Genomic DNA, 14,178 nt, shown 5'->3' on the forward strand with positions numbered 1-14,178 from the left:
GCTTTTTTGCGTCGGAAAAACATACACTTATCGGCGCTCAGAAAGGCGCCAATAGAAGTTACTTAGCGCCGCCAATACTTTTAGCGACATACCCATTTATCGGCGCTTGACTAGCGCCAATAATAGAATCGCCGACGCTTTTAGGGACTTATAGTGGCGCTTGTGAGCACCGCTAAAAGTCTCATTTGTTGTAGTGGGTCCTACCGTAGATGAACCATCACTTGGAAAAGAAGAATTTTAGGAACCTCACTCCGAAAGATCTGGAAACTAGGGTTTTCTATTATGATAAGTGGGGTCTATGTTTCCTCAATCTAGACTGGTGGTCTGTTGTGTCCTACTATGGATGGACCATGCCCCTAAATATAATGTCGATTTTGCAATTTTAATAGTTGGTAGCTGACATATAGACAGATGAGAACAGAGATACTGTCCACCTTCAGCAAAAATGTCTCACAATTGATTGTTTTCAATGAGATTTTTTAAGCATGGTTCATCCATGGTAAGATGCAACTGACCAATGGTCTAGATTAGTGATCCATGGATGCACTTATCAGAAATGAAAAACCGAGTATGATTTTCAAGGCCTCTGGTGGAGGTTCCTATGAAATCCACAGCAAGAAAAGGAGTCTGTTTTTTTTTAATTAGTTGGTTATAGCTGCCCATCAAGAGCCTTTGGTCTCATTTGGCTAAAAATAGAATGGGTCCCTGAAAGATATAGTTGTGATGAAAGAGAAGTTATATAATACCTTGGTAGAGTACAAGGGCCCATTCGCATTGGAAGATTGCTAACTGAACACACTGCACTGCACTCATAGGCACTAGACACTTAGGAACGTCACACGCATAAATATACACACGTGTACAATATCCAAGCCGCTCATCGGGTGGGCGGGACCATGTAGATGCCTCATCTCAGAAATCAGGTTTATCTATAATGTCACGGTCCATATGTGGCACACGAGAAATAGACTGTTAAGAGAAATTGGCCAACAGTTCTCATCCGACATAAATTCGAGGCAACTTAGATGAGATGTCCATTCTAATTTTTTATCCAAGGCATCTACATGTGAAAAGTTAAAAAATCATCATATAGTAATCAAGAAATTGTAATAGAAAAAAAGAAGTTTGTGATGATTTTACAATCTTTTCTCTTTAATAATTTATTATCCTCAAGCGCATGAAGATAACAATTTCGGTAGTTAGTATGGATTTCTGACCACATTCTCCCTGGGGCCCTCTTAGCTCTTCCTTCTCTGAGCTCAGGTTATGGCCCTATGTGTCCCTCCTGATGAACGATTGAATATTTCACACGTGTCATACATTTGAAGTGTGTGAGATTCAAATGCCCAAAAAAGTGCAATGGTCTCAAGTGCACTGAAATTTCTCACCGAAATTCATACTACTGTAGGAGTGGCAAACTTGTAGCTCAACATAAGCCGTACAAAATGTAGGCCTACACTACCAAAAAATGGGGCAAAGGATACAGCCTATGGCGGAATTTTGCTACGGTTTAAAGTCGTAGCTATATAGCTACGGGTTTAATCCGTAGCTAAAGTCCGTATATCCGTAGCTAAATCCGACGAAAAAAAAGCTGCACAGGTCCTTTCTATTTCATTGACGCGGGCCTTTTTTTTTCATTCCCTCTCTCCCAAACATCCCTCTCACGCCTCCACCTCACCCCCACGCCCTAGCCGCACCTCCACCTCTCTCTCTCTCTCTCTCTCTCTCTCTCTCTCTCTCTCTCTCTGTGTGTGTGTGTGAATTGGAAGAAGGTCCCCACACCCTAGCCACACCCCCACCTCTATCTCTCTCTATCTCTCTCTCTTTGAATTGGAAGAAGGTCCCCACGCCCTAGCTGCACCTCCACGCTCTATCTCATGTCTACCATCTTTGATGCCTACAAGAAGCAAAAACGGCAGATCAAGGCCTATGCATTTCATGCGTTCGCAGACCCTAGCTGCCCAGTCGACTACTCGGGCCTGTTTTGCGACAATATCCGATCGTTCCTCCAGGAATGTGCTAAGATCGAGAACTACAATGTTGAAGGGATGCCGACATGGTGCACGCTGCTGGTCAATGAGACCAGTGGTGTCGTTGTCCGTCTCTATTTCATCGAAGAAAATGTCAAGCACTTGAGCCGACTGTTCTGCGATTTCTGTTGTTGCGTCAGTAAGGAATTACTGATTTGGATTTGTCACGTTTGATTGGAAATGGGATTTTCTTGAATTGGAATTTGCAGGATTTGGGTTTTGAATTGGGGATTTGGGTTAGAATAATGAATTTTGAGAATCACGATGAATTCTTTTTGGCGATTCATTAACATGGCATCTGTCATTGTAACCCTAACTGGATTTCTTGTGAGAAGTGATGAATTGGCTCTGTGTTGATTTCCCCCCTACATTTCTACCCTCGACCTGAATTGGGAATCGGACTTGTGTAGGATTCTTTCAGGCGTCATGATATAAACCAGAGTGTGTTTGTTAAAAAAACCTTTTGGATTTGGGTGGGATTCTTTTCAGCAACGAATTTCAGTTATTGGGTGATTTTTTTTCCATTTCTAGCCCTGAATCGGTTTCCTGAATTGGCGATGGGATCATGAAGAATTCCTCTTGATCCAAATCAGGTTTTGTGATTTATGTCTTTTCTATGACAGAATCTTATTTCTTACAATTAGTCATGGATAGTTGTATAGTTGTCAAGGTATTTTCTTCATTTGAAGGTATAGGAAGCCTATGAACTCATTTTCAACTATATTCAAGCCTGTTTTGCATATCAAAACATAAGATTTGATATATTTAAATGAGATCAAAACTCATTTTCAAGGTATATTGAATACTCAATTCTACATTTAACTCCAATAGCTACACTGTCAATCCACTATTGCCCTTCCTCAACCATCTCAAGGTAGAGTCTCTAAGAGATCTAATTTATGGCCCTGGAGTGGGCCATGTCCAAATCCAGAATTTAAGAGCTGCTTCTTTATAATCTGAACTAGAGCTGCTTGAAGTGAATCAAATATGTCTCTTAAATGTTTGTCATGGTTTATCAGTTTCAAGACGTATTCCCACATTGAAAAGTATTCTAAGCCCATGCTAATAATATCTTAGTTATAATTTGTTCAAGCAATTTATATGGTAAGTATTGCTATTGAAAGCCTCCCTAGCCTCTAAACTGCTTCCATGCTCCCTTTATGCTTCCAGATGGAAGCTAAGAATAGAAGAAAGTGTTATAGAGCCCCCAACATGTACCTGATTAAAAATGAGAAAAAGATTGCTTATTATCTTTTAAGGCCTGTTTCTTTTCAAGTAAAAAATATAAGCTTAGGAGTGCTATAAATGCATACATTTCTCAATGTCAGGTGTATCATGTAGAAATTTATATGTATTTTTTATTTTAAATGAAGGGTCAATTTAAGGATGAGTTCGTCACTGCCGGAGGGGTCCCGCTCTTGGAGGTTTCCACTTCTGCAATTGCATGTTTGCTGGAATAATTTTTCTGGGTTCATGTCGTTGAGAGGTGAGATGTGCATTCTGTGGAAGATATAGGAAAACTACTACTCATGATCTAGTTATGTTAGTACATTTCTATAATATCTTCTGGAAATTTTGATTTTTGTTTTGAATTTCTTGGTTTAAATGTCTCTGCTTTTTTTCTTTCTTTTTTTTTTTGTTTTAAAGGAACGTATTATTGGAAATGTGGACAGTTAACTGCTTTCTTTTCTCTTTTGTTTGATATTCTGTTCTGGGTGAATTTTATTTTTTACCTTTTGAGATTTCTTTTGTTCTATTTTTTTCTATGTTTGAAATTTGAATTGAATATGATGAATTATTTAAAGGAGGTGAATGTACCAGAAACATATGCAGATATGCCATCGATTGAAAAAGGAACGAGGAAGAATAAAAAGAAGCAACTAGTATCTTGAATTGTAATATTCAACCAAATCCATATCCTGTTTTGGGTTTTATCGATTGTTGGAAATAGTTGTGCTAAATCTTAGTAATTTGAATTATTTTTAGCATTTAATGGTTTTGGGAAAGAAATTAAAATAAAACCATCTTCCTATTTTGTGCAATGTAATTACTGATTTTCAAGAAATTGAAACTCCATGCAGGTCAAGAAGACTATAACAGGCTAAGACCTCTCAGCTACAGTGGTGCTGATGTCTCTCTCCTTGCTTTCTCTCTCATTAGCAAGCCTAGTTTTGAGAACATAGCAAGGAAGGTGAGCTTATTTAATTGTCCTGCTGTGATTTTTTTTTTCAATACCCAATTGTATTTTGTTGGCATTGATATTCTGCTCAAAGTAAGAGTAATGATGTTGTATTATTAGGGTACACTTTTCTGATTTTCTGTCACTTTCTTTTTCCGGATTCTATTATTCGTATTGGTTTCTATTTGTATTTCACATGTGCTGAATCTCAATATGTTCTGTTATAGTTCTAGTCCTGAGCCTACCTCTTCCTTGTTGAACTCTTGCTTTTACTTTACTCTAACATTGCTCATGTTTATACTTTTATTACCTGTTCTGATCTTCTGGCCACTAAGCTGGATTCGCACTATCCAACTATTGGTGACTCATGGTGTTGTGGCTTCAAAAACATCACGCACCTGGTTCACCACTCACCAATGGTGGCTCAGTCACTTAGCATCAAAACTTGACTGTCCAATATGGGAAAAACAAAGAGGTCAGGCAGATTTGTGAGTTGCCTGAGTCGACTCAGTAAATCCACCCCATTTTAACTCGTACCAAGCACCTAGCTAACCAGGTGTTAACAAATGGGGCAATAGAAGATCAAAGGGCAACTAAAATGATTTAGCGGCATTCAGATCATGGAGTTTAAGATGGAGAGTCACTAAACTGATTCTATCATTTCCAGTCTCTAATATCGCCAATGATTTCTATCTTGCAACGTATCATTGGAAATTTCTAATACACCACCTAGTTTCTCAAATTAGCTTCGAATTCAATTGTTAGGTTTTAGTTTATTAGCATTGTTTTTTAATTGTGTAGATATTTGTTAATCAAATCAACCCAGAAATTGCTAAAGCAGGGTGATACCAATTTAATTCATATTGATGGCCGATCTTTAGTTGTATTCTCATGCATTTCGAGCAGGCCTGAAGCAATCCTAGCTAGAATTTGGGGCCTAGTTCTGCCATTTTGAATGGAATGGAGCTAGCTCCACTGGTTTACCTAGAATAGGAATCAAATAAATTTCCTAAATCAGATGATATCTGCCTGCATCTTTTCTGTGCATGTGGACTGTCTGATGATGAATCTGAAGCATCCAACTGATGGGCAAGCTTGGATTTTCCATGTTTCAAAACTCTGTTATCTAAACAGTGAGCTTCAACAATTTCTTCTGTTCTATTAAATGGTCATGATTTGAATTACTCTTATACCACATGCAATTTCTAAATAATTACCCAGTGTTATGTATCATTCATCTGAGTATCAGAGTGTTTAATTTTGTTTTCTTTCTTACCATGCTCTTGTGAATAAGGGGCTCAATTTAAGAGCTTTCACAACCATGCTCAATTTCAGGAACTACAAAGTGTAATGTGGTACACATGCCATGTTTATAGTGGCTTTATGCATGTTTATGGATTGTTATGCTATGCTAGCATTCAAACAACAGACCCCAAGATAACCAAGGAACTTTTCCATTTTTGTGTGAGTTGAGTCAGATTGTGAATATTTTCCACCATTTTTTCCATTTGGTTTTAGCATTGCATTGTTTTGAATGGTACTTGTGTTGGTATGGGCATTTATGAAGTTTTTTTTAGCTATATCATGTTTTATAATTTAGCAAAGTACCTGATGATACTGTTTTGTGGCCCTTTTGAATTTCCAAATTGATTCGCTATGTATTGTAATGGGAACGGTATGTATTGGAATTTGAGAAATTTTAGGGTGTCCTTTGTCTATGTTGGAGCCTATCAGATGAACATTTTGGGATCCAGATCTCCTCTCTATTGGTCTGACTTGTATGAACTAAGCACATGAGAATGCTGAGCATGACCTGATGCATTTGGATGCTATAATTCCTCTTATCATGAGGGTTCTTGATTCTAATATCAATGCATGGTATTATTAATTGTGAGCATCCATGCAAAGTATGATTGGGAATGAATTCATTTTCCTTAATAGTTATTGGATGAATGGAGGTCATTTCATTAAAGGAAAACCCACTATATTTGTTTATCTATCTTTAAAACCAATTACTTCTTATGCCAATAGAACTAATTTTGCTTTTGAAATCTCTTCAGGGATTAGGAAGCTGTTTATGCAAACCAGTCTCTCAGAATTATTACAAACATAATAGATCTGTGCTCCATTTCCAGTTGGGCATGTTCTCTTATATTTTCCTTTTGGCAAGTTGGTGTAGGATATGAGCTTCAAATTGGTACATATTCATTCTTTAGTTGAAAGTTCATATTCTTTTCCAATCTTAGTTGTTTAATGTTGCCACGGTTCAATATTTAAATGGTAAAGTTTTTAACTATTTATTTTATCTTTGTTTTTTTCTTGTTCTTTATAAATAATTTGATGTCTTAGCCTCCTGTCATTACCAGCTAGTCTTGTCAATATTTGTACATATGTCATCTCATGAGTCTTACTATTTATAATTTTCTTACCCCTGTAGTGATTATCAGAAGCAGTAGGCCATCATTAAAAGATTACCCTTGTAGTGAGTCCTATTAAGGTATGGATAATGTATGGTTTTAGTTCATGGTAAATGGTACCTTTTATTGTGGATCGCCCCTGGACCAAAGACCTACTGCCTATTGTTGTAAGTTTGTATTGATTTCGCTAATTGTAATAGAAAACAGACTCAAGCTCAAGCTGGGGGAGATTGTTACCACAATTCCAACTATCGGTAAGGACAATTTAGAAGGTAGATTTAAATTTTATTTATTATTTTATTTATTTGTAAATCTGTGCCCATATGCATTGTCGGAGAAATTAAAAAACTTACTCATTCTCAGATTGCATTGTGGAATATGCATCCATTATTCAAAGAAATGGCGACATTCCAAGCACTCACACTCTCTCCTTGCTTGCTAAATTGGTGAGTCTTCTTTCCTTCATACTATATGATTCATTGATGAAGTGGCCTGGCCATTTGGACAGGCCAGGCCCATGTTTATATATTATCTCGAAATTGATGAAGTAGATCCGGATGTGTGTCGGAGCTATCCGGTTGTTGAGCGGGGATCCCTGGAAGGTGGGAACCGCTATTATGACTATGATGAAGCTGTCCATTTCCTATGGACAATAATATGGGTGGCCTGGCCATTTGGACAGGCCCATGTTTATATATTATCTCGAAATTGATGAAGCAGATCCAGATGTGCGTCGGAGCTATCCGGATGTTGAGCAGGGGTCCTTGGAAGGTGGGAACCACTGTTATGACCATGATGAAGCTGTCCATTTTCTATGGATAGCATTGGAGTGGCCTAGCCATTTGTACAGGCCATGTTTATTTATTTACTCGAAATTGTGGAGCAGACCCGGATGTGCGTCGGAGCTAACCGGATGTTGAGCGGGGGTCCCTAAAAGATGAGAACCGCTGTTATGACTATGACGAAGCTGTCCATTTCCTATGGACAGCATTGGAAGGGCCTGGCCAATTGGAGCAGGCTGTGTTTATATCGGTATTTGCAGGGACCACACCCTTAACCTATAACCTAAACCTATTCTCAAATCCCAAAACCTATAACTACAACCTAAACCTATAACCTAAACCTATAAACTATAACCTAAACCTATAACCTAAACTCAATTCCCTAAACTTTAACCTACAACCTAACCTAAACCTATACTCATAACCTAAACCTATTCTCAAATCCCAAAACCTATAACTTAAACAATAACCTAAACCTATAACCTATAACCTATAACTTGAACATATAACCTAAACTCAATTCCCTAAACCTTAACCTATAACCTAACCTAAACCTATACTTATAACCTAAACCTATAACCTATAACCTAAACTCAATTCCCTAAACCTTAACCTATACTTATAACCTAAACCTATTCTCAAATCCTAAAACCTATAACTATAACCTAAACCTTAACCAAAAACCTATAACCTAACCTAAACCTACAACCTTAACATAAACCTAAACCTTTAACCTTAACCTTAACATATAACCTTAAACTAAACCTAAACCTAAACCTAAACCTATAACCTAAACCTATGCTCAAATCCCTAAACCTAAACCTAAACCTATTCTCAAATCCCTAAACCAAAACCTAAAACCTAAATGTATTCTCAAATCCCTAAACCTAAACCTACACCTAATCTCAACTCTGTAACCTAAACCTAAACCTAAACTTGAAAACCCAAACCTAAACCCGATCCTGAACCCGAACCCGATTTCCTAAACCGAAACCTTAACCTATAACCTAAACATTAACCTAAAACCTAAATGTATTCTCAAATCCCTAAACCTAAACCAACACCTAATCCTAATCTCAACTCCCTAACCTAAACCTAAACCTAAACTTGAAAACCCAAACCTAAACCCGATCCTGAACCCGAACCCGATTTCCTAAACCTATACCTTAACCTATAACCTAACTTAAACCTATACTTATAACCTAAACCTATTCTCAAATCCGAGAACCTATAAGTATAACTTAAACCTTAACCAAAAACCTGTAACCTAACCTAAACCTAAACCTATAACCTTAACCTAAACCTAAACCTATAACCTTAACCTTAACCTAAACCTAAACCTAAACCTACAACCTAAACCTATTCTCAAATCCCTAAACCTAAAACTAAACCTAAACCTAAACCTATTCTCAAATCCCTAAACCTAAACCTAAACCTTAATGTATTCTCAAATCCCTAAACCTAAACCTACACCTAATCCTAATCTCAGCTCCCTAACATAAACCTAAACCTAAACTTGAAAACCCAAACATAAACCCGATCCTGAACCCGAACCCGATTTCCTAAACCTATACCTTAACCTATAACCTAACCTAAACCTATACTTATAACCTAAACCTATTCTCAAATCCCAAAACCTATAACTATAACTTAAACATTAACCAAAAACCTATAACCTAACCTAAACCTAAACCTATAACCTTAACCTAAACCTAAACCTATAACCTTAACCTTAACCTTAACCTAAACCTAAACCTATAACTTAAATCTATTCTCAAATCCCTAAACCTAAAACTAAACCTAAACCTAAACCTATTCTCAAATCCCTAAACCTAAACCTAAACCTTAATGTATTCTCAAATCCCTAAACCTAAACCTACACCTAATCCTAATCTCAACTCCCAAACCTTAACCTAAACCTAAACCTCAACCTTAACTTAAACCTTAACCTAAATCTATAACCTTAACCTAAAACCTAAAACCTAAACTTGAACCTAAAACCTAAGTGTATTCTCAAATCCCTAAACCTAAACCTACACCTAATCCTAATCTCAACTCCCTAACTGAACCTATACCTAAACTTGAAAACCCAACCATAAACTCGATCCCGAACCCGAACGCGAACTCGATTTCCTAAACCTAAACCTTAACCTATTCTCAATTCCCTAAACCTATATCTTATAACCTAAACCTAGACCTAAACCTTAACCTAAACCTAAACCTAAACCTATAACCTTAACCTAAACCAAAACCTATGACGTAAAACCTTAACCTATAACCTAAACCTCAACCTTAACCTAAACATAAACCTAAACCTTAACCTAAATCTATAACCTTAACCTAAAACCTAAAACCTAAACCTAAACCTAAAACCTAAATGTATTCTCAAATCCCTAAACCGAAACCTACATCTAATCTTAATCTCAACTATCTAACCTAAACCTAAACCTAAACTTGAAAACCCAAACCTAAACCCGATCCCGAACTCGAACCCGATTTGCTAAACCTAAACCTTAACCTATTCTCAATTCCCTAAACCTATAGCTTATAACCTAAACCTAAACCTTAACCTAAACCTAAACCTAAACCTTAACCTATGCCTATAACCTTAACCTAAACCAAAACCTATGACCTAAAACCTTAACCTATAACCTAAACCTAAACCTAAACCTAAACATTAACCTAAACCTATAACCTTAACCTATAACCTAAAACCTAAACCTAAACCTAAACCTAAAACCTAAATGTATTCTCAAATCCCTAAACCTAAACCTACACCTAATCCTAATCTCAACTCCCTAACCTAAACCTATACCTAAACTTGAAAACCCAAACATAAACCCGATCCCGAACCCGAACCCGAACCTGATTTCCCAAACCTAAACCTTAACCTATTCTCAATTCCTTAAACCTATATCTTATAACCTAAACCTAAACCTAAACCTTAACCTAAACCTAAACCTAAACCTATAACCTTAACCTAAACCAAAACCTATGACCTAAAACCTTAACCTATAACCTAAACCTCAACCTAAACCTTAACCTAAATCTAAAACCTAAAACCTAAAACCTAAAACCTAAACCTAAACCTAAAACCTAAATGTATTCTCAAATCCCTAAACCTAAACCTAAACCTAAACTTGAAAACCCAAACCTAAACCCGATCCCGAACCCGAACCCGATTTCCTAAACCTAAACCTTAACCTATTCTCAATTCCATAAACCTATAGCTTATAACCTAAACTTAAACCTTAACCTAAACCTAAACCTAAACCTTAACCTATTCTCAATTCCCTAAACCTATAGCTTATAACCTAAACCTAAACCTTAACCTATACCTTAACATATACCTATAAACTTGACCTAAACCAAAACCTATGACCTAAAACCTTAACCTAAACCTAAACCTAAACCTAAACCTTAACTTGAACTTATAACCTTAACCTAAAACCTAAAACCTAAACCTAAACCTAAAACATAAATGTATTCTCAAATCCATAAACCTAAACCTACACATAATCCTAATCTCAACTCCCTAACCTAAACCTATACCTAAACTTGAAAACCCAAACATAAACCCGATCCCGAACCCGAACCCGAACCCGATTTCCTAAACCTAAACCTTAACCTATAGCCTAAACCTTAACCTATAACCTATAACCTAAACTCAATTCCCTAAACCTTAACCTATAACCTAACCTAAACCTAAACCTAAATGTAAAACCTAAACCTAAATCTAAAACGTAAATGTATTCTCAAATCCCTAAGCCTACAACTGGAGTCACAAACGCCAACAGGAAGAATCTTTCGGCGATTTCACAACTGCCTAGTGAGTACCCAAGTTTGTATTTGGGTCATGTTATTTACAACATCTGAATTTCTTCCAGCCATAGTTGCAACTTGAATTATTTCATGGGTTTTGGGATCTGAAATTTAGCAAATGTCTAACCATTTTTAAAAGAACACTACCACAAAAAGTTTCTATATTAGCAGTGTCTTAATGCTTGGTTTTGTCCCATTTTCATCTACATATCATTCCAGGGGCAACTAATGGAAAATCTGAACGGTTCTATGCTAGCAAAGTAAGCATACATTAAGTTTCTTCCTGTCCTATACAGGGCTTTGATAAACTGAAAGAGACAGTTGAGAAGTGGGAGGGCATAACAAAGGCACCGGCACGATTTAATCTAAAGTTTTTTGCTGACAAAGACACATATGAAGCCATGGATGAACTTACAAAGTTACAGAACAAGACTGCTCACCAGCTGGCCATGGAAGTCATCCGCAACTGAAATGAAAGTGTTTCTCTTACCTTGCTTCAATCTGAGGCAGCTCATATGAGGCCAGAGAATGGTTCTTGGTTCACCATTGCTGAATAGTCTTGTAACTCTTCACCATTAGTAATTGCTTCAATCTGAGGCAGCTCATATGTGATTGTAATTAAATGAATGAATGATTATACAAGTGATAATTGAATGAATGAATGATTATGCAGGTGGTAATTGAATGAATGAATGATTGTAATTGAATGAATGAACGATTATGCAGGTGGTAATTGAATGAATGAATGATTATGCAAGTGGTAATTGAATGAATGAATGAATGATTATAAAAAAAAAGTTTAATGTAGGCTATAGCTATGGATATTAACCGTAGCTGTTATAAAATTTGGGATATTGCAACGGATCCAACACTACTTTTAGCTGCCAATAATATCGGTAGCTATAGGTTTTTTTGCTACAGAAAAATTTGCTACGGATTATATCCGTAGCTATTTTAACCTATTGCTACGGATTAGATCCGTAGCCATAGGTTTTAGACCTATTGTTTCGAAACCTACGACGACGGTCGTGCCACGGACATGCTACGAATTTAATCTGTAGCTATAAGTCTATGGCTACGGATTAAATCCGTAGCCTTTGCCCATTTTTCTGGTAGTGCTACCATGGTATATGTATCGGTGATCACACAAAAATCACACTGACATATATATAGCCCTTATCGCCCTATTGTTGGAGATCTTGATGAACGGTTAAAATGAAAGAAAGTCAATGTTCTTAATTCAGGAAACAAATGTGGCATTAATCAGTGGTTAAATATCAAATCGGGTGATGTGCTTAATCATAAAAAAGATAGATATAAGAAATCCCAGCCCTTCAGTCGGTGACCAGCATGTAGATGATGAGGAAAGAAATTAGTAGGCAATGGCTATGGTGCAAATGGATCGGGTTAGGTCATGGGGCCTCAAACTGAACCCATTTAAGAATAGGGTCTAGATTTTGGATCCAAAGCTGTAAGTGCCATAATTTATAGCCCTTTGTGTTGTCAAATTTGTTGTGCCAAAGACACTGTTATGAAGCTTTCATCTGTGAAGAACAATGCTCTACTCAAGTTCAACTTAGGTTGACAAGCACTGTTCACAAGTCAAGAATCTCAAAGATGCTTTCAAGTTCTACCTCAAGATCTCAAGAAGCTTTCAAGTTTAAGCTCCATCAAGACTTCAAGCTTCACTACTTTCAAAGGTCACTTGTCTCCTATGTTTAATGTCCTTACTTCATTCCTGAGGTATGACTGACCTTAGGTTGACCTTTAGAGTAGGTCATTTTAGATACATAATTCATATATTTTCTATAAATGAGTTTGGTCTGTTCTAAGACTAGTCCTGGACTTTGTTCGACTAGTCCTAGCACTGCTTCGACCTGTCTAAGAAATTCCTGGATCAGTCGTAAGTTTGTTACAAAAAATGAAAATTTTCTATTAGGCTTCAACTAGTCCTGGGGACTGTTCAACCAATCGTAAGTATAGTGTCGACTGCATCTTTGACCTGTTGTAGAGCTATGACTCAATATAAAGTGCTGAAATTCGACTTGCTTTGACTAGTCGTGTGAAACCTACGACCAGTCGTAGGAGACCCACGACCAGTCGTAGACCACCTACGACCAGTCGTAAAACTACCAAATATTATCGCGTCCGAATTTTTCAAATATCTGTTGGTTCTACGACCAGTCGTAGAGGTCCTTAGACCAGTCGAATGTGTGATTTGCTCACCTATAAATAGAGCACGAATCTCAGAATAAAACAAGAACTTCAAGCTAAATTAATTCGGTCTTTTGAGAGATAAGTCGGTGCTCCATTTAAGCTAAGTATGCATATTTAATATTCTCTTTCTTTAGCTTTGTTAATTGATTTTGTTTCCTACGTTTGTTTTCCTTTTTCTGGAATCAAAATTAATTAAAGCTAGCCCTTTTTGTTTTAATTTAAAATCTATTAGAACCTAGAACCATTATAAAGTGAGTATTGGACGTTGAACTTTGACATTCAAATCTCTACTCTGACTTGGATCTTCTGGGCTACTACAACGAAGGAGAAAATTAGGTATTTTACAATTTGTGTAATTTATATTATTTGATTTTATTTGAGGTTAAGCCAGAAAAATCTCAAAGTTGTTGGTTATCTTAGAAGTGAGGGTTTTTGAATTGTGTAAGCCCTCCTGAAAGAGTGAACATATGAAAACCTATTTGATAGTGAACGCTAATATCCAGTGGAGTAGCATTCTATGTGGCTATTGTTTAACATACCACTATAATTCTTTGTGTTGTGGATGTGTGATTTATATTTCCTATCTTTTATCACAATGTTGTAAATTTTACATTTCAAGCACACATTTTAGCATGATATTTTTGCTATCTCTTTATTACGTTGTGTTTTTGTTTCTCTATTTGTTCTAGAAATAAGGTTGTCCTACCATAAACGTCCTTAGAACAATTTGT

At 36.7% G+C, this 14,178-nt stretch overlaps 1 long non-coding RNA gene across 1 annotated transcript in view; it reads left to right on the plus strand.

Annotated features, from left to right (window-relative positions):
• Positions 1-6,942: 6,942 nt before the first annotated feature.
• The window catches only part of LOC131243576 (uncharacterized), a 55,361-nt gene continuing 48,125 nt past the window's right edge, over positions 6,943-14,178 (plus strand). Inside the window, exon 1 of the long non-coding RNA XR_009170131.1 lies at positions 6,943-7,072. This is a non-coding gene — a long non-coding RNA (uncharacterized LOC131243576). The remainder of the gene's footprint in view (positions 7,073-14,178) is intronic.

This window comes from Magnolia sinica, chromosome 1, assembly GCF_029962835.1.
Source record: "Magnolia sinica isolate HGM2019 chromosome 1, MsV1, whole genome shotgun sequence".
Taxonomy (NCBI): Eukaryota; Viridiplantae; Streptophyta; class Magnoliopsida; order Magnoliales; family Magnoliaceae; genus Magnolia; species Magnolia sinica.